Source organism: Amphiura filiformis, chromosome 16, assembly GCF_039555335.1.
Source record: "Amphiura filiformis chromosome 16, Afil_fr2py, whole genome shotgun sequence".
In the NCBI taxonomy this organism is placed as follows: Eukaryota; Metazoa; Echinodermata; class Ophiuroidea; order Amphilepidida; family Amphiuridae; genus Amphiura; species Amphiura filiformis.
In genome coordinates, this window is record NC_092643.1 from 29,753,801 (window position 1) to 29,780,799 (window position 26,999).

A 26,999-nucleotide genomic window follows, 5' to 3' on the forward strand; every position below is an offset into this window, starting at 1 on the left:
CACAGATTTGTAAGATATACCTCTTATATTGCCCAAAAGCACATGAAAAGGAACGAAAACATATGGAAATTTTTGATAATTTACCATAAAATTTGTATTATATCGCGAATATCAAAAAATCAAAATTATTTGATATCGGAAGGACATTCTTCGTATTCAGAATGCAATTCGATGTGTTCTCATGCCCTACTAGACCCTCCCTCGGGTCCATGGAGAACGACTGGTAATGTAGATTATATAACATTAAATAAACCTGATACATGGACCCTTCCAATCTGTAGGCAAATTAACTTCCAGCTCCCAGCATTTCGTGGGAATTCACTTTTACATCCTGGGTCAGACGAGTTTTCTATATATATCACGTCCGTGGTCTCACTGTCTTGCCGTTTGTGTAAGACTTGTGTAAGCGGCTACTCAGCCTACCCAATCAATGTAGAGCTCAGCAAGCAAGGCGATATTTGAAATGAGTTTTCATTGATAGTCTGTTGATCATAACCAACGCGCGAGCAAAATGACAATAGAACTGGGTGATGCATAATCATAATTGACGCCACAATCACGTTACATAGCTTGATAATTATTTGGAAGTCAGTTTACTATCAAAGCGGAACAGTCTTGGATTAGGAGAGCTATTATAAAAAAAAATAAACAAGTTGGTTTGTAGATTAATTGCATTTTCGTCGACGCACAGTGCTCCAGGAGCACTATAACTTTGTTGCCATTAGAGCTTAGTGGTGTGTTGGTTTTAATCTTTGGAGTAAAGGAGAAGGTGGTTTTAGCTCTAATTAATAATAAATAATAATAAATAATTAAAATAATAATTATTTACCCAGAGATGGAACCGAGACTGTGGGACAGTCTAATGCCCTACAAACAATACTGTGCAAACTTTTGTCGAGCGCACTTTAACATGATTGTTTAATATAGCTACAACACAATGAGAACCAGATGAGACGCGGACAGCTGAGGCTTATGGAAAGACGTTCTATTTTAAAATGCAGCCTAGAAAAAAACTTTCTTCTGCTATGAATTTCCTGTTCACAAGTATCGTCCCATAAAACATTTTCTGGTTACGTGACGCTATCAGCAACAGCAAAGTAGACACAAGAACATGGAGAATATGGGTCAGTGTAAAAAGACCAACAGCTTTTGACGCCTTAGGGTAGAAAAGGTACTCCTGATTAATAATCTAATATTGGAATCATACGAGGCTAAGTTGCTTTTATGATTTGCCGATAAGTTGCTTTTATGATTTACCGCTACGTATTTATGTATATTAAATATGCAATTTTAAGTTATGATTATATTGACCACATCTAATTCGACTTTTTAGCGATTTCATATTATGATACTACACCTATAATTTTGCATCTGCGTCGAACATGTGTGATATTTAATTTCTTAAAATTAAATAAAGCGCCACTGAACCCTGAACTTCAATACTAATAAGGGTTTTTTTTTTTATCTTTTAAGTTTTCGTTCTCTGTTTCAGATGTCATTCTTATTTTCAAGTGTTAGCATGATACGTGTGAACAATCCTTTTATTCTAGTACTTTGTTGCTCACTAAAAAGTTAAGGGCTGGGGTATGAACGTTTGGACAGTATTTATTTTGGGACAGTGGAGCAAATCAGACATATCGAATTGCATTCTGAATATGAAGAATGTCATTCCGATATCAAATAATTTTGATTTTTGAAATTCGCAATTTAATACACATTTTATGGCAAATCATTAAAATTGATATTTTGATATTTAACAGTACTTGAAGTAAACTTTATAAATCTGATGATTTATACTTAAAGTGTATGTAGATGGGATGAAAAGCCGACGATCAATTGAAAATTTTGACCTTTCGTATTAAAGATATGGATTTTTTTCCCAAAACACCAAAAAAAATTATAATTTGTCATAAAATTTGTATTATATTGTGATTTAAAAAAAATGAAAATTATTTTATATCAGAAAGACATGCTTCGTATTCAGAATGCAATTCGATAGGTCTGAGGTGCTCTCATGTCCCACAAAAAATACTGCCGAAACGCAATAAACGCTCATTTTGGATCCCTTAATGGAACTTAATTTTTGTTTTCGGTTTGTTGAGTTATGTTAATTTCTGACATGAAAATTGTCTAAATTTTAGTCTGGCTATGAAAAGGATGTTGAGTCGGGTTTTGTGAAGATGAAAATAGGGAAAACAAACAAATTAAAACACACACGCAAGGCATTGTATTATGTTAGAAATATGCCGCATGCTATTGTTATTATCTTGATATTGAATTAAGCATTACAACGTGTTGTTCATTATCTTTCATATCTTGGTCCATTATGAAATCGTTAATATGGACTGTGAAAAAAATCTTCATGACGATATTAACGGTGTACGCTTCACTCCCTTTCTTGTTTTCCACAGGAAATTGTATTTGCTGACGATTTAATATCATAGAGAGAACACAGAATCAACAAGTAACTCATCTCTTAATTTGCACATGAATTGATCACTGAATCTTTGCATTGGTAGCATGTCACGTGTGATGGTTTTATCAAATCCATTACATATCAAATTTCATATTCTTGTTACTTCGAAGGACGTCATGTTTGACATTATCCTATGCTCTATATCTTCACTAGTGTTCAAAACACTGCCATGCATGCTATTACGTTTTGTTTTTAATTTACTTTTCGAATACAAGACATGCCAAGAAGTAAATAATACCTGAATTGGTGTTTTTCTATTGAGTAAATTCAAATACTTAGGTAGGATATTCCATACTATGGAGTATAGCATCCCGTGTGAACAATAATTTTTGTCGAAAAAAAAAATGGATGTTAATCATCGTATGATTGGAACACCATTCCATGTCCTAATGCTGCAAATTGACATAAGACCCAATAGGATAGGACCAAACTTAGTGTACACAGAAAGTGCTGTACAATCAAACTGTCAAGGAAATCGCTATAGGGTATATTACCTGATTGATACAAGGAACATTCTTCTTAACTAGATGATGGACACTGTTGACAACTGTATTTTGATATTCTGGTATGATCGGACAATGTTCAGATAGTTGTCTGCTTCTAATTTGCCTATCTAATTTGACAAGCAAAACACTGTTTAATTTAAAATGCCAGTCTTAGGTGATTATAAATAGTTATCAAATTCATGTCATCTGATATTTTTGAAATATTTATGGTGCTAATTTTGCTCCATTTACATATTAAGCTACTTATTTATATATTTATTCACACATTATGTAGAAATTGAGGGCGCTAATTATTTTGATTAAAACATGAATTGTTATTATTGTTGTTCAATTGATTCACCCAATTGTTTGTGTTCTTCATCTCATTAATGATCCTGTTCATTAGTAAATGGAAAGTTTATAAGTCTTTATCATCTGTAAAAATGCAATTAATAAAATAAATAACACATTCACTGTTCTAATTTAGTTAATAATGTAAATATGCAATTGTAGGTGTAAAATAAATAGCACCATCAATGTTCTAATTTAGTTAATAATGTAAATATGCAATTATTTGTAAAATAAATAGCACCCTCAATGTTCTAATTTTGTAAATAATGTAGATATGCAATCAGTTGTAAAATAAATAGAACGTCTTTAGTGGCTACTTCACGTATAGTTTTCGCCAGGCAATGTCGATGTGCAATTATTTGTAAAATAAATAGCACCCTCAATGTTCTAATTTTAGTTAATAATGTAAATATATAATTAGTCGTAAAATAAATAGCACCCTCAATGTTCTAATTTAGTTAATCATGTAAATAATTATTTGTAAAATAAATAGCACCTTCAATGTTCTAATTTAGTTGATAAAGTAAATAAGTAATTAGTTAAATAAATAAAAGTAAAATAAATAGAATCCTCATCCCTTAGTATTCTAATTTAGTTAATAATAATTTCTATAGGACCCAACAACGTCCAATAATCTATGCATCCTAAGTATTATACTCATATCATATTTTTTAGATAATATATAGTATCTTTGTGCCGAATAAATATTACTCAAATAGTAGTTACATGCCCCCAAAGTTTTGTGCGCAACTTTATCTCCAGTAGCTGGAGTTTCATAATGCTTCTTTCGCTAGGTAGGTTGGATTGATACAAACTCGTCCTGGCATTTCACGTCTTTAGTGGCTACTTCACGTACAGTTTTCGCCAGTCAGATGTCGATCTTAACGCATTATATGACGGTCTCCTAGGGAATTTCATTTTACGGGTGTCAATACGTATATGGCTGCTGAGTTGCCACAAAGTTTTTTGCACCTTTCATAGTTCAACAACCCCTACACAGTCATATTTCATAGTTGACCTCTGCAACTTGTAGATAAATAGAGCGTGAGTTTGTAAACCCAACTTATTCAAAGGTCATTCTTTAAGCGTACAAACTTATTGAGGTTACAAAACTGTGGCTGGACAGATGAGCATGTTTGAGATCATGTCTAACTTAGGTTAATCCTTTACTCGAGTTACATGTTTGAGATCATGTCTAACTTAGGTTAATCCTTTACTCGAGTTACATGTTTGAGAACATGTCTAACTTAGGTTAATCCTTTACTCGAGTTACATGTTTGAGATCATGTCTAACTTAGGTTAATTCTTTATAGCTCACTCAGGAATTTGTTTGAAGGTGACATACAAAAAGCCCAAATCAATTCTTTACTTGCTTCCAGGGTTTATGGCTTTTTCCTCACAAAGTATTGTAAAATTTAGAAGATTTTGGATAAAAAATAAAATATTATAGCCATACAGAAGTTTAATGCACTCCATTATAATATCATTACATCCATGAAACCGAAGGCAACACAGCTCACAGACGCCAACAATATTTCCTCAGGCACATTATCGAACACGTCAAATGTCTTTCAAATTCTGAAACGTCGATGCTTTCCCTTCATAGAATCCACGATTTCTGCCAGCTTTTGCTGCTCTACCGTAATCAATACTGTCTCTGGCATTTTCCTTATTTTACTTTTACCACATTCAACTCAAGCCTTCTTGAAGCTATTTTTATCAATTCTCTTTACTATAGACGCTGGAATTACTTTATTTGAGCCTCTTTGAGGCATGAACGATCAATGGTCTTGGAAGGTCGTTCACTGGGTGTAGGAAACTTTACCATATTTACTTATCACATCATATAACATCGAAAGATATCGATGGTCTATCGAAACACATCGATGATCTGTGGTTTACTAAACATCGTGAATTTTGCGAGAATAACCGCTCCTATCTTTTTTTCTTTTTTATAAATTGCTAGAGTGAATAATAGCCCATGTGGAGTGACACAAGTCAAGAACTTATACCGTAAAACCCCGTCTACAAGCATATATAGTGCTTTTTATAAAAGCTTAATTAATTCGAAGCAAGCGTTAATATACCAATACAATTGATCGGTCTTAAAATAATACTTGTTTGTATATGCTTGGATCCGTAATTTATTTGCTCAAACTCCATAATGGCGACTGGATTAATGTAGCTTTGGTCAGAAACACACTATATGCTTGTAGAAGGGGTTTTACGGTATAGGCACCTAGGCACTATTAAAGACAACCAAATGGGCCAATCAGTGGTTCAGCAGCTTAGGAACAACAAGAGTGAAGGGTTCATTTATCTAACACGTGATATGCTACTAAGGCTAAAACGGTTTTTCACTGAAAAATTGGTAACGTCGCCCCCTATAAACATAATAATACAAAGCGATTCGGGGTATCCCTAATCGGCAATTTGCGGTGTTCATAACGATTAGTCCACATTTCATAGTTGACATTAAAAAACCTTAATCTTTAAGTGTTGCATTTTCATTACGTCATTGCTAGAAAGGTATTTCTAAAATGAGATTTTTTTATTCTGATTTTGTTCAAAACCTACTCTCTAAATGTTAAGCGTGAAATCCCCCTCCCAAAAGAGTGATTCACTTATAAAATCACTCATAAAAGAGTGAAATGTGTTTTTAACTTTAAAACCACTAACAAAGAGTGAAAATCACTCTAAAAAGTGGATTTTAATTATTTCAAGGAGTTAAATAAAGGACAACTCTAAAAACGTGTTGTCGCTCATCTAACTCCTTGAATCACTCTTTTGGGAGTGACTTTTTCACTTTTTTACATTTAGAGAATACAAGTCGTTATGCTGACGGGAATAATGACATTTTCATGAGTTTGATACCCTTAAAGGGCAACACATATTGAGTATGCTATCCCTATAATTTCAAGTTGCTAAGCATAGACAACTGCATAGTTTGATTAATTTTCAAATATTCTAATATTGGCTGTAACATACATCTTAGCTTAAAGCTGATGTAATAGCAGTAAATGGCAACCTGTTGTTATTCGTAATATGGCGGTGTAAGTATTATGAGAGAGCCGACAACTCCTCATAAGCCAAAAGTGATGATTACTAGTCTTGTAGAATTGAGTTTATCTATATGACGAACAAAACAAGTCATGATACGATATTATTTGGTGCGTAGCATACTCTTACAATGGTACTTGGTCAGTATAGATTCCTCCTAATCAAATCATAATAATAATAATAACACTTATAATAATAATAATAATAATAATAATAATAATAATAATAATAATAATAATAATAATAATAATAATAATAATACCAAAAATGTAATAACATAATAGGATTTAGAAATATTTGTGTGAATATATATAATTGCATTTTTGAGTTTTCCCTACCTGTACAGTTCAACAAAACACGGACATTATTAAATGTGGTACATTGATATGCCACAGCAGTGTATCATGTTTAACCAAGTGTTATTATTGATGATGGATAATGCATATATTATTCTATAATGGATTTAGCTTATGGCAGGCACATCCATATTAATAACATAACCATGTTTACGGTGGTTGCTTTTACATAAGGGCCTACTTCATTCCTGGACTGAACAAGATACGAATTGAATAGGCTCTTCTAGTTGAAATTACACTCCCTATGGAAGACATGACCTTAATCTCCCACACAATGTGTGTAGATTAATGCTGTCGTATTGCATGAACAAACAGGGGATAACTAATAACATCACGTAATGTTGAACAATGTGAGCCTGTCCCTAGAGCAAGAGCCATTCACACTGCACTTACATAGGTCATAGTCTAGACACAGTCATATCATGGCGAAGACTGCCTACACACAAGAACATACTTAACACAATATAACCACGACCACCCACCTATGTCTGTCACAAGATCCATATTTTTGTTGTCGAAAGACAACTCAGACAATGTACAATAAACTTTAAAGCGATTTAATATCTCTCTGGAATAATAAACATACGAGCAATGTACTCTTACCAATTCTCGCATCACCATTGTATCTCCTCACTTTTGCGTACATACCTATACATCCTAAACAGACGACGCACACTCCCACACACACCCCCATACCCCACACCCAAACATGTCTCGATCCACACAAGTACCCGTAATGGTGACCATACCGGGGTCATCACCAGAAAAGCATACGTTTTGAAGTGTGTGACATACGTAGAATGAGAATCAAAATGCCAATTCTGTAGGTATTTGTATCTATAACCACGCAGCTATTATGCATGACATGTGGGGGTGCTTGGGTGGGACGAGACCTGTTGGGGTGTGTTGGGGTACACCCCGTCAGTCAGAAACCCCGTCAGTCCGAACCACCGCTAGCCCGAATTTTAAGCTTACATAACACTAACCCTAAACCTTAACCTATACCTAACCTTAAACCTTAACCTATACCTAACCCTAACCCTAACCCTAAACCTAACCCTAGCCCTACACCTAACCCGAACCCTAACCCAAACCCTAAAAATAGGAGACCCCATCATTACGATACAGTCCAAGTTGCATTGCGAAACACATTACATTGTGGGACAGATAATGATTTACAAGCTGAAAATGACATAGACGATTCGTCATGACAGTTAACTGAAGACACACCCAGCTACTCCCACTCCTGACGTATAAAATATGACTATATATACCAATAGCATGACATGTTGTGTTCAGAACAAGTACCAACATGAAAACTAGACCTAAAGCACATTATAACATAGACGTTTTATTGGAAGGAACCATTTTACTCAACCCCTACCGAATGTCTTTCGAAATTATCTGAGCTTAATGTAGTCCTATTTATATCATTGTTTACTTTAAACAACGTAGAACAACATATTTCAATCTTTATTGCTATATAAATCGATATTAAAAGAGGTATGCGATTCAACTGCAATGACTCTGCATTTTCTTGACATTTCTGTAGCCTTTTTAGCTAATGACGGTAACATTATAACATTGGTTGCATAATGAGAGTAATTAAGTGACCGTATTTGGACAGTGCTGAAATGTCAGGAAATGAGGTGATTGGAGCTTCTGAACAAAACATTCCCAATGTGTTTGAAAATTAATTTGAACCAAAAGCTTGATGGATGTCATACATTTTGTATTATACAATGATAAATATTATGTTCCTTTGACAATCTGTCGAGTGCAACCTAAACTGCTACATTAGCCAGACAGATCAGTTCTTTTAATACGATTAAGTTCTTTCCAAATTTAACTTGATTTGAAAAGTAATTGCTTCAATTAGATACCCAAACCATTAAAGTTAAGTGGTATTAACAAAACAAATAGGAGCTACTGGTAGTTGTGGCAGCAGAGGTGAATATAAAATGTATTCTACTCGTTGTCGTCATAACCTTTTTGCGGCAATTACCCTTAAATTTTATTCGAATACAATGCCTACTCGTAGTAAACACGAAAATCATATTACAACGTGCATTATGAGGGTTTGAAATGTTCGTTATTACTTTATTACTTATAATCTTTATTCAGGGTAGGCCCGAATCAGCTAACCGCTGGTCTTACCGGGGCCCTGCAATAATACATATATACAAATTTAAAACAACGTAGCATAAAATATTTAACTTCAACCACCATATCAACATAACATATCAACTCATATTATAACAACAATATAATAAACTCAATACAGTGAGGCAACCTGCATAAGCACCACACAAAATATTAATTAGTGCTGTTTAAAGTGATGTCTCTTATACATCTCCTTAAAAGAAAGCAAATTTAGAGAATTTCTAACATATAGATCAATATGGTTCCATACTTTAACACTACTATAACTAAAAGAATGTTTAAAACACTCGATATCATAACCATTATTGAGTGGTGGAAGAGCTAGCTGACCAGAAGTAGCTTGTCTAGTATTACGATCATGGTTATCACTTACAAAATTGAACTTCTTAGATAAGTACTGCGGTGCTAGATTATGCAGAGATTTATATACCATAAGTGCTTTAAAATACTGATTGCGGACTGAAAGCCGCTCCCATCTAAGTTCATTAAACATGTAATCCGAAGGAGTGAAAAGTCAACACCTAAAATAATTCGCGCACACCGTTTCTGTAATATATCAAGTTTAGCAGTGTCATTTTTAAAGCGACCATACCAAGCTATGTTACAGTAATCAAAATGTGGCTGGACTAAAGCTTTGTAAAGAACATTAAGAGTGTTTACATCCAAGTAAGGTTTTACACGACGTAAAAGAGCAATCTTACAAAAAACCTTTTGGATAACGTTCTTAACTTGCTTATGCCAATTCAATTCTTTGTCAATTAAAACACCCAAACATTTCATATTATGTACACTTTCAAGTTCACAACCATTAATCATAACAGAAAGATCATTTCTTTGCACATTCTTAAGTTTAGCACCTGTACCGAGTAACATAATCTTAGTTTTGTCAGTGTTGAGAATTAATTTATTATTGTGCAACCACACCATAAGGGCGTCAACATCAGAACTTAATTTGTTAGAAATGTCACTGACATTATCACCATCAACAGACAAAGTGGTGTCATCAGCGTACATAGAAATGCTAACATGCTTAATTACATCACACATATTATTGATAAAAATTATAGACAACAAAGGACCGAGTGTACTGCCCTGAGGAACACCAGTATTGACAGCGAGTGACTCAGAAATGGACCCTTTAAGAAGAAACTTGTTGCGTCCTATCCGTTAAATAGGACCTAAACCACTTAACAGTGTTCTCGGTAGAACCAATGCCGTGGAATTTATTTAACAAAATATCGTGATTGACCGTGTCGAAAGCCTTACGAAGATCTATAAAGGCGACTCCAGTCAGTTTACCTGAGTTCATATTATCAAGCCAACCATCAATCATATCAGTGAGAGAAGTTTCAGTGGAGTGAAATGGTCTAAAACCTGATTGATGGTTATGGGTACTTCCTGATGGTTGTGGATTAATGCCTGTTCATATCGCACTAAAAATCACTGTTTTTGTAACTGTTTTATGGCGTTGTTAAATTCAATATTATTTCGGATCAGGAATGTTTGAAATTTTACACCAACATTTGCCTTTCAAAGAAATGTACATATTCCTCATGACGCTATCAATACTTGATCTGATATACAGCGGCCATGCATTCGTTGATAGATGGATGCTGTCTAGAATGTTGCAGGTTCATATCATTCACATGTATGTTCGTTATCATCTTCATATAGCTCCCTTAAAACCAACTGATCGTGCTCATCCTAACGTTTAGACAGCTTCATGCATGTATCACTACAGGCAAAAACTGTAAATATGTAGACTGTGGTGAAAAATACATACAACATCGCAGCATTTCGAGGCTCAATTTGTCCCATGTAAGATTAAAGGCCCTTTCAGTGATTTCACAGGAACATTAAAAAAATGGAAATTTGTCAGAGTTGCTTAGAAATAAAGAATAAGTCTACAGAATTTCATTAAACCACTTTTCCCTGAATACATCGACAAATTAGTCAAAAAACAGAAGTTTTAGAAAGGTTTTCTACTTCAACTCAGATCGACTCGAGAAAATCGAGATTGTCGTACAGTGCGCCACCAATCGACTGGAAAAACTTCCTAGTCCAGTGTTCCTAACACGGGGGAAGTAGACTCTAAATTGATTTAAAACAGACGCTTAATTTTGTAGTAGAAAACAAAATAAGCAATTAAAGGTCACCGAGGCAAACTAACGGTCAATTCAAATATGAAAAACAGTTAAAATTGTGTATTTTGTTTAAAATAGCAGCGACTGATGTAATAAGTAGTAGAAACAATACGCAACGCGTGTTGGTACGGTGGAGAGTGAGCTTCTCGATCTCGAGTCGGACTTTTTGTACTGTCAGTATCAAAAGTCCAGAATCATGCAAATGCTTCATTTTGTCTAAAATACACGGCTTTCGACCGAACCACTAGCAGGCTATGTTAGCACAGCTATGCCAATTACAAAGGTACCAAAATCTGAATTTTGATGATTTTTACGATCGTCCGGATGAGCAAATCACTGAATGGGCCTTTAAAATATTAAATTTCTGTAAACCAGCATTACAGATATGAAGATGGACATTGACACGGAGCTATATTTCATTTAAAAAAAACATTTGCTCAAAATGTGTTACGAGGAATGATAATGTTACGGAGCATCTGGTTCCGTCTGTAATAGAAACATATCACATTTCGGCAGATGTTGACCACAAAGAAGATAAAATAATAAGGCATTCACTTAGTTAGCGAAAAAAAACCCAGAGATGCGATCATGATAGGTTAAGTGGGTTTTGATTGTCTGTGTTTTGTTATCTGATACGTTGTGGGCCATTCATCCGGCATTGTTTTGAAGTTTGTAATTTCACTAAACTTAACGAAGGTCTGCTGGATTTCATATGACTCTTTGAAATCAATTTTACCAATTCTGGTTAATAATTTAGCTTTGTAAAATGATTCGATTGATTTTATATTGAAAATGGTAAATAACTGCAAGGAAGCTTCTTCTGTGTCTGTAAATCGTTCGCAAATTACATCTCGTCGTAAGTTCCAGTTCACTAAACTTACTTATGAACTGTACCCATAGTAAGTAATAGGGATTTACTACAGGGACCCTTCGTAAAGTTACGTCTAGTATTGGGTATTCGTAACTTTACGAATGGTGAATTAAGTTACGAAGGGTTAGTGAAATTGACCCAAGTATTGTAGTTTGAGCACAACTTAGATGCACAACGTGTATTGATTACCAGTGATACAATTGCTCTAAAAGGAAATAATCACCCAAAATTATATGATCTTGAAACCTACGATTAAAGTACATGTATATTATCTTGCAAATAATTACAGGCTCTTCTTCAGGGAATGATAAATATGGGCTGGTTATCATGTCATGAAATCTAGAATTTTAATTAATGTTTAACTCTCTCCATACGGTTGTCGACTGCAGACGACAACTTTTTAAAAAAATCAAAATTTCAGAATTGTAAACGTTCATGACCAAATTTGAAATCAGCATGAAAAATGCATTACAATGAGTACAAACAAGCCTAGTATTGGTTCAGTGGTTCTGAAGACAGCATGTGATATTTTGAGAAAATATCTCAAAACTTGGACTTTTTATGTTGAAACATATGGCGAGCATGCAGAGTATTAATGTCTTGTTTAAAATTGTTGAATGTCGATTTCCCTTGATACAACAGAAGGGGTAGATCTCAAAGATGCTTCAGAGGGAAAAGAACACAACACAAGCAGCATCTGAGCACATTCCGTGGCTTTTACGCGAATCTTTCTCGGTGTAATGCTTTTTGCAGCTGTTATGACCATCGTCGCCATACCGTTAGAAGGACAACTAAATATTCTTTAAAAATCGATGTACATGTGCTGCACTAATCAACTATTAGCTATTTGATATCAATACGAACGATACTGTGCTATATCGTTAACTATTGTCGGTGTTGTATTGCCAATTATAAAGAATAATCCTTCATGTTTGTGATTATGGATTTACTGAAAATTGCCATATTATATGTGTTGCTAATATTGTCACGGTAATAGCATAATGATTTTGCGTGATATACTCCTGCAACTTTATGAAGACATCAAACACGAGTTTTGTTAGAATAATTATAGCTTTTGTGCATTTGTTTACGAAACAGAAAGCCATAAAGACAGAAAGTAAATGTAAAAGATAATGTGTAGGGCATAGTTTATTAAATTGTTAATTGCGTCTTTACGAAACAATTTGACCACTTAATATTTCAGTGAACTTTTTTCGCTACTAGTACAAGAGATTTTTCCCAAACGGCTCTGCAATATAAATAATAGCGACAGTCAACCCCGGGCCAATTTGGCCAAATCTCTTGCGTATTGCATTTTTGCCAAGATTGTTTTGATTAGGTCAGCTTTCGGGGTCAGTTCTGGTTAAGTGTTTAAACATAGGGGCCCTTATATGAATAATGTAACTCGATCAAACGAATCATTTATATATGCCGGAATTTGAATGGCGACGTGTGTAAGTATCGTTTGTTAGAAGATCTGGAATGGTGACAATTCACTTGTTTACATCTTACAATTCAATTTCAATTGCTATACATATGGTATGGGATACAGTGCATTCAAAATGGACCGACTATTTTCTTAAAGGAAATAGGTTTTGATGATTAATTTGCACTAAAAAAACCGCTCAAATGAGCACAATAAATATTCCTTTTGCAAATTGCAGGCCGTAGAAAATGGGCGTTGTCTTGAAATCCACCCTTATTGTACAATACTAAGATACAACACCAATGTCTTTACCACATGAACCTGAAAGCTTTATTTGTAACCAGAGAACAAGGATATAAACTCAGCGACAGATGCAAATTCAATAACAGTAAACACGGACATTTTCCTGTCTATAGCAACTGATAGCTTTTTATATAGTCGTGTCAAAAGCATCAATCATTGAACTACATTATGACAAGAGTATACTCGAGACTGTTTCTGTTCTTGAAAATGATATATGATATGTTATCCAGGATTGAAGGAGCACACCTGTGACACGTCGATCAGACTTGGTTTAAATGTTATTCATTTAAATAGGTTCTTCAGCAGTAATATGTTTTTAATTAGTACAGCTATCAAGCCATACACATGTAGGTGGCATATTAATCATTTTTTGCTTAGAGCATCTCGTGAGATCTCGTATTCTCCACGAAATAAACAGTATTGTTGGCATCGGATGCTGTACACCATAAGACAGAATAATCATGTTACTATTATGTGATATTACCTAAATTTGGTGGTCCGATATTGTCATATAAAATTTAGTACTTGCAGGGAGGTCATCACCTTAACACTTTTACTACAAGTTTTAAAGTTAATGTGCACATAGTGCATATTTTGGGTAAAAACACCACGTGTAACACAATAAACCTTTTTTAAATATGGCGGGCACAGAAGGAGAGGGCGTACTTTGAAATGAGTAATCTTTTGTCAGCCGAGAAGCACACAAAAGATTACTCACTTCAAAGTACGCCCACTCCTTTTGTGCCTGCCATATTTTTAAAAAGGCTTATGGCACATAGGGGACAACAGGAAATTCCTCATAATTCGTTTTAAAAACTTTGTTTTCTGAATATAAAATAAAAACGTAATTACATCTATCGTAGTTTTGTTCCATTAAAGGTCCGTAACCCGATCGATAGCATCATCCCCCGATTTTTTTTCATTGTTGATGAGGTTTTGGTATCACATAATAGATACTATTTTTCTCATTACTATCCTGAAATTTGACGCTCCAAGTCGATGTATTTCCGGAGAAATCATGAAACACAGCGGTTTTACAGGTTACCAGTTGTTCGCATTTTACACGACACGGGAGTTTTGGGTAGTCATAGAATGAAATCGGAATAGATTCGGAAGACTTCACCCCAGTACCAATTCGTCAGCAAAATACATCAAATAGGCCCCTAATGTCAAACTATAGATGGCGCTATAATGATATAAAACAAAAACAAAAATAAAGAAATACATAAGAGGCGAAATAAATAAGGAAACATGACCTATATTGTCAAGCATGATACGAGGAATATGAGAAAAATTATGAGAGCACCCCCCCCCCCCAATTAAAAAATTACTTAAAAAATAAAACAAATAAAAATCATAAATATGTGAAAATGTGCATCATATAGCTAAAAATAAAGAAATAATTAAGCGAAGTAAATACAGCATGGGCTATCTTGTCAAGAATGATAATGAGCGCAGTGATATGTAATGTTTTTAAGATTAATCAGTATGAATAGAGGGTATAAAAGTGTACAGGGCGAGCCGGTTTTCAGTGCCAAGGCGAACACTTCCTGTTTCCACCGGGACATGCGCTCGGCCGTTGTTTCGGGATGCCTGACCAGAATGCAATTCACGCGTACCAGTGTATTGGCTTGCTAATATGCTAATTATTCACATTTATGCTGAAATTGTTCCCGTTTTCTTACATAGATTGATAAAGGGGACAATATTTGACATTGTATGTAAGTTTGAAGAGAATCCATATCCTAAACCGATAGGGTTACCCCCCTTTAACTAACTAATTACAGTGGCAACTCGTTAACACGAACCCTCTTAACATGAAGTTCCTGATAACAAGAAGTATGTTTTACCACCCATAGTGGGTAGGAGAACATGAAAACTAATATGAGATACTGTATTAGGATCACATATTAAGTATCATGTGAGAGTATACTCTTGTACTCCAGAAGACAGGATCACATATTAAATAAAAATTTGACACCATAGAATATAAAAACTAGTAATTTGATAAGTTAAAATAAGATTTTTAACGGAATAAATCTAAATAATATGATTATGCAGTTTATTCCGTTAAATATTTACCCCATAATTTCCCTCATTCTTCAGGCCCTGCCCTCTATCGGGTGCTAATTTAAAGTTTAAGCTTGATTGCTATTGTTTCTTTGTAAGCCTTTGTAATATTGTCCTTGAGATAACACCCCGTAGCCACCCCCAGCCAGCCCCATACCTCATTTCAATTTTTAACTTATCAAATTACTAGTTTTTATATTCTATGGTGTCAAATTTTTATTCAAAACGTTGTAAATACGCATCAAATACGATTAATAACAACAGAGGGCGCTTTTTCTTTAATATGTGATCCTGTCTTCTGGAGTACAAGAGTATACTCTCACATGATACTTAATATGTGATCCTAATACAGTATCTCATATTAGTTTTCATGTTCTCCTACCCACTATGGGTGGTTTTACATTCCCAAGCATACATTTCACATGTTATTAGAACTAGATAACACGAACTCCTGTTAACAAGAAGTAAGATTTGAATTCAGCACAACTTTGTGTTAATTAGTAAGTAAACTAATACATAACACTACAACAAAACTGATGAAGTCTAAATTACGATCAATACTATGGATATATTTTGCCATTGAAAGATAATAGAAAATATTGAATTCCTGAATATGCATCACCAAGTTCAAGGTCTGCTGGATTTCATATGACTCTTTGAAATCAATTTTGCCAATTTTGGTTAATAATTTAGCTTTGTAAATTGATTCGATTGATTTTGTATTGAAAAAGGTAAATAACTGCAAGGAAGCTTCCTCTGGGTAAAAAGGAAATGAAATGAAGCAAAATATTTACAGTAAATGTTTTCTGTGCACGTGTGACAATATTTTCATGCCTTAGTTAAATACGCACTCTAGAATTTTCCTCACGGATTATTGAGATAACATCACACACGATATCGCATAAGGTCATGTTTTTTGAGGTGGGCACCCAAAAAAGGTGGAGCTGTCACATTTTCCAAACTATTTTCTCTTCTTATTCTTATATTTTTGCTAAAATCCATCATGAAGAAATGGTTTTGGTCTTATTTTGAAGATAAATTATTAATTAAATGAAATAATAACAAATACAGTTGAACAAATCAATTAATTAATTTCAACAGCTTAATTAAGTTAATTAGTCAGGGGTGGAGCCGGAAGCGGAGGAGCCGGAAGCGGAGGAGCTCTGTGTAATTCCAATGGGAAGTTGGTGTTCATTTTAAAATTTATGCACTTTTGTTGCCTCAGTAGGAGTAAAAATGCATTTGCATGATGTTAATTTTATTATTTAACTTTCTATAACTATAATTAGCTAGTTAATCTTAATAAATTTAGTAATTAAGGATTTAACAAGCTTTTAATTAATGCAGTGGAATGTGTGTCATGCAATATAATGGGCTTTAAATTTTGCATGCATTTCATCTGTCATAAATAGATCTTTTAAATTGTTTTATCTTTGAAATATCTATAAAATAAATCTTCTCAAAGGAGATTATTACAGTTAAGGATTTAATCTGATGACATATTGATCTCTGGCTATTGTTAAATAGTTTATTGATGTAGGCTAATTGTGCATGTAGGCCTATATGCCTATTGTACATGTACCATTGTTACAAATTATTCACTGTATATTGATTTTTGGAACACCCTATATGGGAATTGAATATTTATGTGATATTATAGCAATTCTTTAAACTATTTTGAATATATTTTCCAAATTAATGGCACTTAGTGAAATTTTTCATTAAATTAAACAATTTAAAATTTAACTTTTTTCACACCCTGTATTACACAATGGGCTTAACAAAATTAGTGCAAACTTTATATTTAATGAAAACACTAATTGTGTTCATTCCAAATATCAAGTTTATTTTCAAATTTAATATACCATGTAGAAATATTGGAGTGGTAAAGAAATGTAATTTTGTATGTATTTTTCAGTGGAATCACCCTGTATATTTTTTGGCACACCCTGTATATCCACTCAAACTTTACAGATTTGCAATCCTGACAATATATGCTTTCTAAAAATGTATAATTTTACATAGTTTGGGTGAAAACTTTTTAAAATATAATAAGAAATACAAAAAAGAAGTTGATTTTTGGCAAATTGCAAGATGTGACGCAATTGGGTCCCACCTCAAAAAACATGACCATAAAGGGTATAAAATCCTTGTACCGGTGAAGGAAGATACTTAATCCAGTGATGTTTATTCAAAATGTATTAAGTAGAGCGGATTATTGTGTACATATTTGAATTGTAGATTAATCTTCTCATCCGCGTTAAGGTGGTACTACACCCCTGATAAATTTTTTGACTAATTTTGCATTTTTCTCAAAAAATAACTACGCACTGGTAACAAAAGTTATGTATATTATAGGGGCTTGGAATACAATTACTTCACTGAAAGTTCGGTGATTCAAGACAAGTGGTTCATTATAGCCTATATGTAAAGAAATGAGGTACATTCTAGCGGTATCTCTTTTCTTTTCATAAATAACGTACCGCTTATCTTGAGTCGCTGAAATTCCAGTGTAATAACTGGATTCCTTGCCCCTATAATATACATAACTTTTGTTACCAGTGTGTTTTTATTTTATGAGAAAATGCAAAAATAGTCACACATTTATCAAGGGGTGTAGTACCACCTTAAGCGTGAATTTTTAAATACTTCTATCATACGACAAGAAATAACTCATTTACAATCGTAACATATAAAATTCACGCCTACGTTATAAAGTATCGATGTCGGTAGTGAGTTAAACATCACACTGAAAAGCTTAAACATAAGCTAGAGCAGTTCAAACAAATCTCCAGGAGCTTCTCCCAAAAGCTGATCAGATACAATAGGCCAATTTTCGTTATCATCGGTATTACCCGCTCCAGGGTATAGTTTGGCAACAGGTAGATAAGTACTTATGTGCAAATATACTGAACTAGCATTTATTCAATCAAAACAAATCTACATGGATTTCAGATGTCATCAATAATTTACAACTTTGGAAATAGTTGTGTCGTTTAAAATGTTTTATATTCCTAAATAAAAACAAAGAGTGCGTTAATAAGAACGTTAATCTTTTGTTTTACATGACTTTATAGAGAATGCCACATTGTGTCAGCTGTCGTTTTACTTATTATAGCGAGGGTTGAGAGCCAGAAAGCCTCAACTCACAATCACCCGCTCCCACAAAATGAGCATAAATTCGCCAGGGCACTATAGAAGATACAGTCCATTAATCATGACAAACTTCAATAGAAAACAAAAGACATTGTGGAGGAAATATTGATTTTGAAGAATAAAGCAAGGAGCCAACTTGATGCTCATTTTGTGAGAGCTGGTCATAGTGAGTTAAGACTTTCTGGTTCTGAACCCTTGATATACATGTGATGTCCCGGGCGCGACGTAGATACTTTTGTTTATAAGATTATTGCAGTCACCAATAATAGATCTAAAAATCTGCTCTCTTCAATCTCAATGTTCTCGCTCTTGAGAGTTACATTCGATACGTCGACGCTTGCTATTGCATTTTCTTTGATACTATATAGTTTCCTGATTTTCTCATATCTCGAGGATACATACATATTCATATCTTTTATTGCATAAATAACCACTGTATTATACAACACATATAATACAAGCGGAGCTGAATAATGCAATAATTAAAGATGAAGAAAACATATACAAGATGGGAAACTAATGATGGTTGGGACAATAGCCAGATACCTGAGCAAATCGACATGCTAATATCGTTGCAAAATAATACGAGCACGCTGCTTCAAGATAATGTATTTGATATAGCGCTTATCCAATCTTTTCTATTTCCTACCAGTCATTTAGGACTCCAGTTCAGTGATGTGCCTGAATCAGTACTAATCTATGCAATGCCTATAGCAAAAAGTAGTCGGAGTACCGCGACTACAACGATTGTATCATATAATATCATCATCCGTTTATCAATCATTGTATATTTTATTACTTAGTCTGGTAATCGGGCATGACACTTTGGTTATCGGCTCGGCAATGATGGCTGAATATAAAGCAGGGCTTTTTACTTGAACACTCACGACAAGCGATAGACCAATAACTTATTTAAGCATGATCATACTGTTTCTGTAACAACAGCACACAAAGTGGGTCATTGATCAGTGGTCAGAAATATATAACTCATTGCCTGCGACTGGTAATTAGCGCTATGAGCTGTTGTATTAATAATAAGAACTATGTTTACGTTAGGCGATATGTTACTGAATACCAAATGTTGAACAATTTGAGCCCTTCCGAGAGCCGGAGCCAATCGCATTGATATATAAGCCCTTCCCAAGAGTCGAGGCCAATCGCATTGAACGTCATACAATCATTTTCATCCCACTATCCACCGCCAATACGTTGTACATAGTCAATTCTGACATGGACAATAACTAATAGCTAGTTATAAGCTATATTATATACCGTAATTATCTCCTCTGGTACAACAAAAGTACGAGCAATGTACCATTTCTTGCAATACCATTGTATATCTTACCACCTTTGTGGCATATATACCATACACGTCTACACAGATGGAACATGCCCCCCCACGATCAACTTCGTATTGACGCACTTGCGTATTTTTCACTTGTCTGGTGTTGACCCCAGGTCCCCAAAACTAAAGACAAATTAACCCCTTTTAGGATATTATAGTCAATATAAGTGTTGACAACCGCATTCATTTCGAGACATATAATGGTTTTGATGCTGAAAATGATATTAACACGCGCGGCTCGTCATGACAGTTAACTTAGACACACCCACACACTCAAACTCCTGATGTGTATACTATTACTATATACCAATAGCATGAACATGCAGTTTTCTGTACTCAGAACAAGTACCAACATGAAAACTAGACCTAAAGCGCATATAACGTAGACGTTGTATTGGAAGGAATATATAGCGGTGTTTACACAACACCTACAGAATGTCTTTCCAATTATCTTCGCCTGTTGTGTTACTTTTAGCAGCATACGACTTCACATATCAACCGTTATTGCTCTCTATAAATCGATATAAAAAGAAGTATGTGATTAAATTACAATGACTATAGATTCCTTGACATTTCCGAGGCCTTTTTAACTAATAAGGGTGATCAATGTATAGGACAGTGCTAAAATGTTAGGAAATGAAGTGATTGAAGTTTCCTGAACAAAACAGACCCAAAATGTCTTTAATTTAACTTAATGAGCGTACGTACACTGAGAAACATTACTAGTAATTCCGTTTTACTACATATTTGCTACAATGGTCAGAACGATCAGTTCTTTAACAAGATTAAGCAATTTATTTTTTAAGGTGATTTGAAAAGTATTTGCTAAAATAAGATTTTGAAATCTAAGTAAAGTGATATAGTAATAATTAACAAAACAAATAAGAGCTACTGGCAGTTGTAGCAGTAGAGCTAAATATAAAATGTAGCAATTACTCGTACAAATGCAACAAGAGCAATGCATACTTGTACTCAACACGAGAAGGTGCACATTTGCGTTGGAGATATTCCTTTGGTCCGTTGTTTGAATTCTCTTCGGCGATATAAAAATCCATCAAATTGTATTTGTGATTACAAATGCCATCAAGTTTTCTTTGTGATTTCAAATACCATCTAATTTTTTGCGATTTCAAATGCCATCACATTCTCAACATTCACTAAATAAAGGGAAAGATAAGTTCAGGATATTGTCGAGAGAAAAGAATCAATCTAGTCAACCAGATTTTCCAACATACCTTAGAGCAACCAACGTTGCGGCCAGTACCAGTGTACCACTGACCTTCAGCTGGGTTGTGATGTCAGACACCTTACCAGTATGTGTCAGTGGTACTGGCCGCAACGTTGGTTGCTCCAAGGTATGTTGGAAAATCTGGTTGACTAGATTGAAGCTTATCTCTCGTAAATACGATTCCCAGATAATTGAGAGTATTCACAACTCAGGATATTGTGTAATCACGTGATCTATACATAGAAATGACAATATCAGAACTGATCAACAAAATATTGTCACTTTTAACGGCGATATCTCCGAATTCCTGTAAAGTGTGCTGAGGCTTGTGGGTTATGCATTATGTATATCGCACTATAAATCACTGTTTTTGTAGTTTTCTTTTCATCCGTTTGTCATGGCCTTGATAACTTTGAATTATATTTGCAAAATTTAAATTTACACAAAAAATAACCTTTTCAAAAAATGTGCATAATCCACATCACCACGTTAACGTTATCAATGCTGGATGTAGCTGGTATACAGCGACCATCCATTGATGGATGGATACTGTCTAGTATGTTGCAGGTTCATTTCATTCACCTGTATTTTCTTTTAATCATCTTTATAGCTCCCTTGAAACCAACGTCTCTTATCATGCTTATCTAAACCGTGTTTTTACAGCTTTTGGTTAGAAACGTGGTTGATCTTAAAAGGGAAATGCAGGTTCGAAATGAAATACAATTATTGTTTATTGGTCCATCGCTTGTTATTCGGTAGATTATGTACTTTTATATCCAAATGCGAAGGGTTAGAGCTTACTGTCTAAACCACAAAACAAGGGGGGTGAAACGATTACAAGATCCTAATAAAAAGACGAAACCCTAACAGTCACTACAATAGAACGGTTAAGTGTTAAAACTCGCATTAATAAATTGCAATTTAGCACCGTTTTCTCTTACACCATTAATCTGGAAGACACTTTGAGAACATGGACAAATATTAATATACATACTGGCAAACGACGCATAGAAAAGTGGCATTCATAAACCAACCAATGTGTTCAATAGAGTACGTAGATGATCGTCTCAGTTTCTATCATGGGATGCAGTACTCCAGAGGAAAAAATAACCAGCGTTTCAAGAACTATGTCTTTTTTGTTACATTTTCGCCTCCTCTAGGGAATGACTTCAGTGTGTGCTCCAGTGCGTGTAGAATTAAATCGCCCGCATTGACTCGAGGAACTGGAGTGTTCACACGCCCGATCAAATGCGGTAAATCTGTACATTCAACGTGTTTCTCTCGAGGAAGCCAAACGTATTCATAATGTATCATAATGTAACATAATGTAATGTATATTGGTGGACAAATGTATCTTTTACAATTTTCTTTGACTAATACTTGTTTGTAAATATCGTTTTGTTCTCAAGTTTAGTTTATAACGTCATCATCATCGGCTGCGAGTACAAGCATTCTCGAACTATTGTGATCTTGGGCAAGCGAAACCAGTTTGTTTGGCTGGACAGCATCCCATCAGTATCTCACAGGAGGTGCTGGACATACTGTAAGTACAGTGTGCGCGACGTTTATAACGAAGCAGCTATTTATGTCAGCGACCGTGAACCCTGTGACCGATTTATAATAAAGATAATGTGATGTGTTTTTCATGTCAATTTGATACGATGATCAATGGCTCCTCTGGTTGTTGAGTAACGAAATGTATGCTACATCTTTAATCTGTAACCCTATTCATGCGCTTGTCACTACAGGCTAAAGACATGAATGTGCACAAAGTGTCGGTAAAACAGACATTATACAATAGCATCGCAAAATTTCAAGACTCAGTTTGTGCAAATAATTCTTACAATATCAAATATCTGTAAGCGGCATTGCAGACATCAAGATGAACATTTTTGTTTTGTTTGGCTATATTTCAATTAAAAATTTAACAGCCTTTGCTCAATCTTTGTGATGAGAAAAGATAATGTTACGGAGCATCGGGTTCCGGCTTTAAAAGAAGCATATCACATTTCGGCAGATGTTGACCACAAAGAAGAAGATATAAATAAGACATTTATTTAGTTTGCGAGAGCAAATAGAGAATGCAACCATGATAGATTTCTATTGTCTGTGTTTTGTTGTATGATTGTGGGCTAATTGTTTTAAAATTTGAAATTTTGAGATTTTTAGAGTGCTCTTGGTATTTTGTGCACAATTAAACTTTGATTCTGAAAGCGTTGTTATGATTTATATGTAACAAGAATACGTGTATGGCTTCTGGTTTTTTGGCACACCTGTATCCGTGGAGGGGAAAGTGTGCATTACAATAATATTGTTTCAATCCAGTCATTCACCTATAAATCCCATATCAAATCTGGTTGTAAATCATATGTTGACATGCAGTTTTGCTATTGCGAAACATTTGCAATTACATCTGTACGGAATGAAGAACATGGTCATGAATTATAGAATTGTTTTACGACTTGTTTAAAAGCTATATAGTTTCGTCAAACCCTGTGATATCGTTGTTAATGTTGTTAATGTATTGCTTTGTATTCGAGTCTCAAGAATTCTCAAGAACAACTGACCAACTTCGAGACTTGTATGTTTTACTGTGTATTTATCGCACCGCGTCTTTTTCAAGAACCATTGAACTACTATGTATAGTTAAAATGTATTTGTACTGAATGCACTTGAGTATATTGCACATATTCAAAGTCTCACAAAACACCGAACACTCCAAATATGTTTTGGTACTCACTGAATTGAGTGTTATTGCAAAAACTCATAGAGCTACGATGCTGTGTATTTAACAGAGCATTTTTATGTCAATGAGCAACAACGCCATGTTTGAATGTTGACGTCCATTGATACGACATAGATGAGAATCGATATCGATGCTTCAGAGGACAATTTCCATGTGAAGTTAACAAGAACACAACATATCGAGGATTCAACACCAGACACAAAGCCGTAAGTCACTATGACTAGTTTTGATCTTCAAAAATCAACATTTTCTCTATGTCTTTTGTTTTCTATTGAATTTTGCCATGGTTAATAGACTGTATCTTCTATAGTGCTCTGGCGACTTTATGCTCATTTTGTGGGTGTAGTTGATTGTGAGTTGAGGCTTTCTGGCTCTCAACCCTCGATATGCAGCATTCAAACACATCTCGTGGCTTTTAAGTGAGTCTGTATAATGCTTTTTGCAGCTGTTGTGACCACTGTCTCCATGTCATTAGAAAGCTAACTAAATATTTTACACAATGGAAGTACATGTGCTGCACTAATCAACTATTGGCTATTGGATATCAATACGAACGATGCAGTGCTATCGTTGTCGGTGTTGCATTGCTAATTATAAAACATTATTGTTCATCTTTGTGATTAGGTCTTTCATTAATAACCACATTAGATTCAAGTTGGATTTCCTGCTAGTTGCCACAATAGCGTTCAGCTTAGGTCGCATATGTTGTTTTAGAAACGTCTGCTTAGAGCAATAGCTGTTTATTTAGCCTTAAAAAATCAAAGAACTTTTAAAGCTTTTTGGAATATGCTATATATTTCTCTCTCTTTGTGTAAAATAACCTAATTTGTAGACATGAATTATATAATCAAAGTCATTTAGTCAAAGTGCCATAGTTAATGACGTTCCACAAAACCATTTGACAACTTTATATTTCAGTGGACTATTTTCTATACAAGAGATTCGACTCCCAAACGGCCCCGCAATAGTGACTGTAACCCCGGGACAATTTGGCCAAATCTCTTGTGTATATCATCTTTTCCTAGATTGTTTTCATAAGGTCAGTTCCAGTAAAGTGTTAAAACATAGGGCCTATAGTATATTAAATAATGTAACTTGATCTAACGAAATATGCTGGTGGCGGCATTTGATTGGTGGCGCGTATAAATATCGTTTTTATCCCTCAAACTGGCCTCTTATGTATTGCATTTTTGCCAAGATTGTTTGATTAGGTCATTTCTGGTAAAGTGTTATAAATGTAGGTGCCTAATACATCCCCGTATGCCTAAATACTGTACGTTCTTACCAGGTTTGAACTCGATTAAACTGTTAAACGAAACATTTGAAGGGGACGGAAAATGAAATCGTGTTTAAATTAGTTTGGTAGAAGAACTGAAATGCTGCCAATTCACTGGTTTACACCTTACATTTGAAATAGCAGGCATGCTGGTGGTTAATTTGCAAAAGAAAACACCAAATGAGCACAATAAAAAATTCCTTGTGCAAGTTGCAGGCTGTAGAAAATGGGCGTTGTCTACAAATCTACCGTTATTGCAACATGCTAACAAGACTAATACAATACCAATGTATTTACCACATGTATCTAATAGCACTATTTGTAACCAGATAACAAGGATCCTAACTTGTCGGCAGATGCAAATACAATAACAGTAACACGGCCATCTTACGTCTATAGAAACTGATAGCTTTTTATATAGTCGTGTCAAAAGCATCAATCATTGAACTACACTATGACAAGAGTATACTCGAGGCTGTTTCTATTCGTGAGAATTAATATACATGTATGTTCTTGCCCAGGTTAGAGGGAACACACTTGAGACAGGCCGGGCTTGGTTAATGCTGTTCATATACTTTATTCAATTAGGAGACCTATCAAGCAAAATGTATAGGGAGTAGATTGATTAGTTTGTTCTTAGAGCATCTCATCTTTAGCAGTGTACTTCGGTTATATGCGCTTTTATAAATGCGCACGTGACCACCGCCACGCTGCCATAACAACTTATAGACAGTAAGTCTCGAAGTGACCTTCTACATAGCGAGTGGTCTTTCTATACATTTGAATGCAAAGGCGGAACAACATGAGACTGCTGTGCAGCAAAATTGTCTATTTTGTTCAACTTTGTGATTATATTGTAAACGTTTCCGTCGTTGAATATTTTTTTCCGTCGTCAAATACTTTCAAAATGTTGTTTTTGATAACATAATACAATTAATTCGGAATCGCAAAATGTGTAAAAAATTTGCAATTCAATTAATACTTAAATTTGATGATATTTATCTTCAGAGTTCCTATCCTTTCTGTATGGTGTTCAATGCATGAGAATTTGGTCACGCCTGCTGGTCTTGGTATGTTGTGCCCATGGGTCACGTGCGTATTTATAAAAACGCATTTACAGATATAACCGAAGTACACTGTTTAGAATCATGCGAGATATCGTATTCTCGACGGAATAAGCAGCCTTGTCGGCATCGGAAGTTGCATTCCATAAGACAGAATAACCATCACCCCATTATGTGATATTACCTATATTGGATGAACCGATGGTGTTATATGAAGTTTTCTTCCTTGCAAGGAGGCAGTTGCGGGCGCCAACCATGATGGGGAACTGGATCTTATGGGGGCGGGGGGCACAGGCTATTTTCGGCAATTTTCCAATGGAAATTTCTAAATTTTGCTATCCCCGTACCCCTATGACGCTACGCCACTGCAGGGAGGTCGATCTATCACCTAAATCACAGGAAGATGTTTGGAGTAAATTATTACTCTTTTGATTGTAAACATGTCCAACACAAGGGCCATAATGCAATATGCATGATCG

At 34.8% G+C, this 26,999-nt stretch overlaps 1 protein-coding gene across 2 annotated transcripts in view; it reads right to left on the reverse strand.

The window, feature by feature from the left end:
* LOC140135852 (calretinin-like) overlaps positions 1 to 26,999 on the reverse strand; it is a 176,979-nt gene that overhangs the window by 120,388 nt on the left and 29,592 nt on the right. The gene's annotated exons all lie outside the window — the stretch shown is intronic.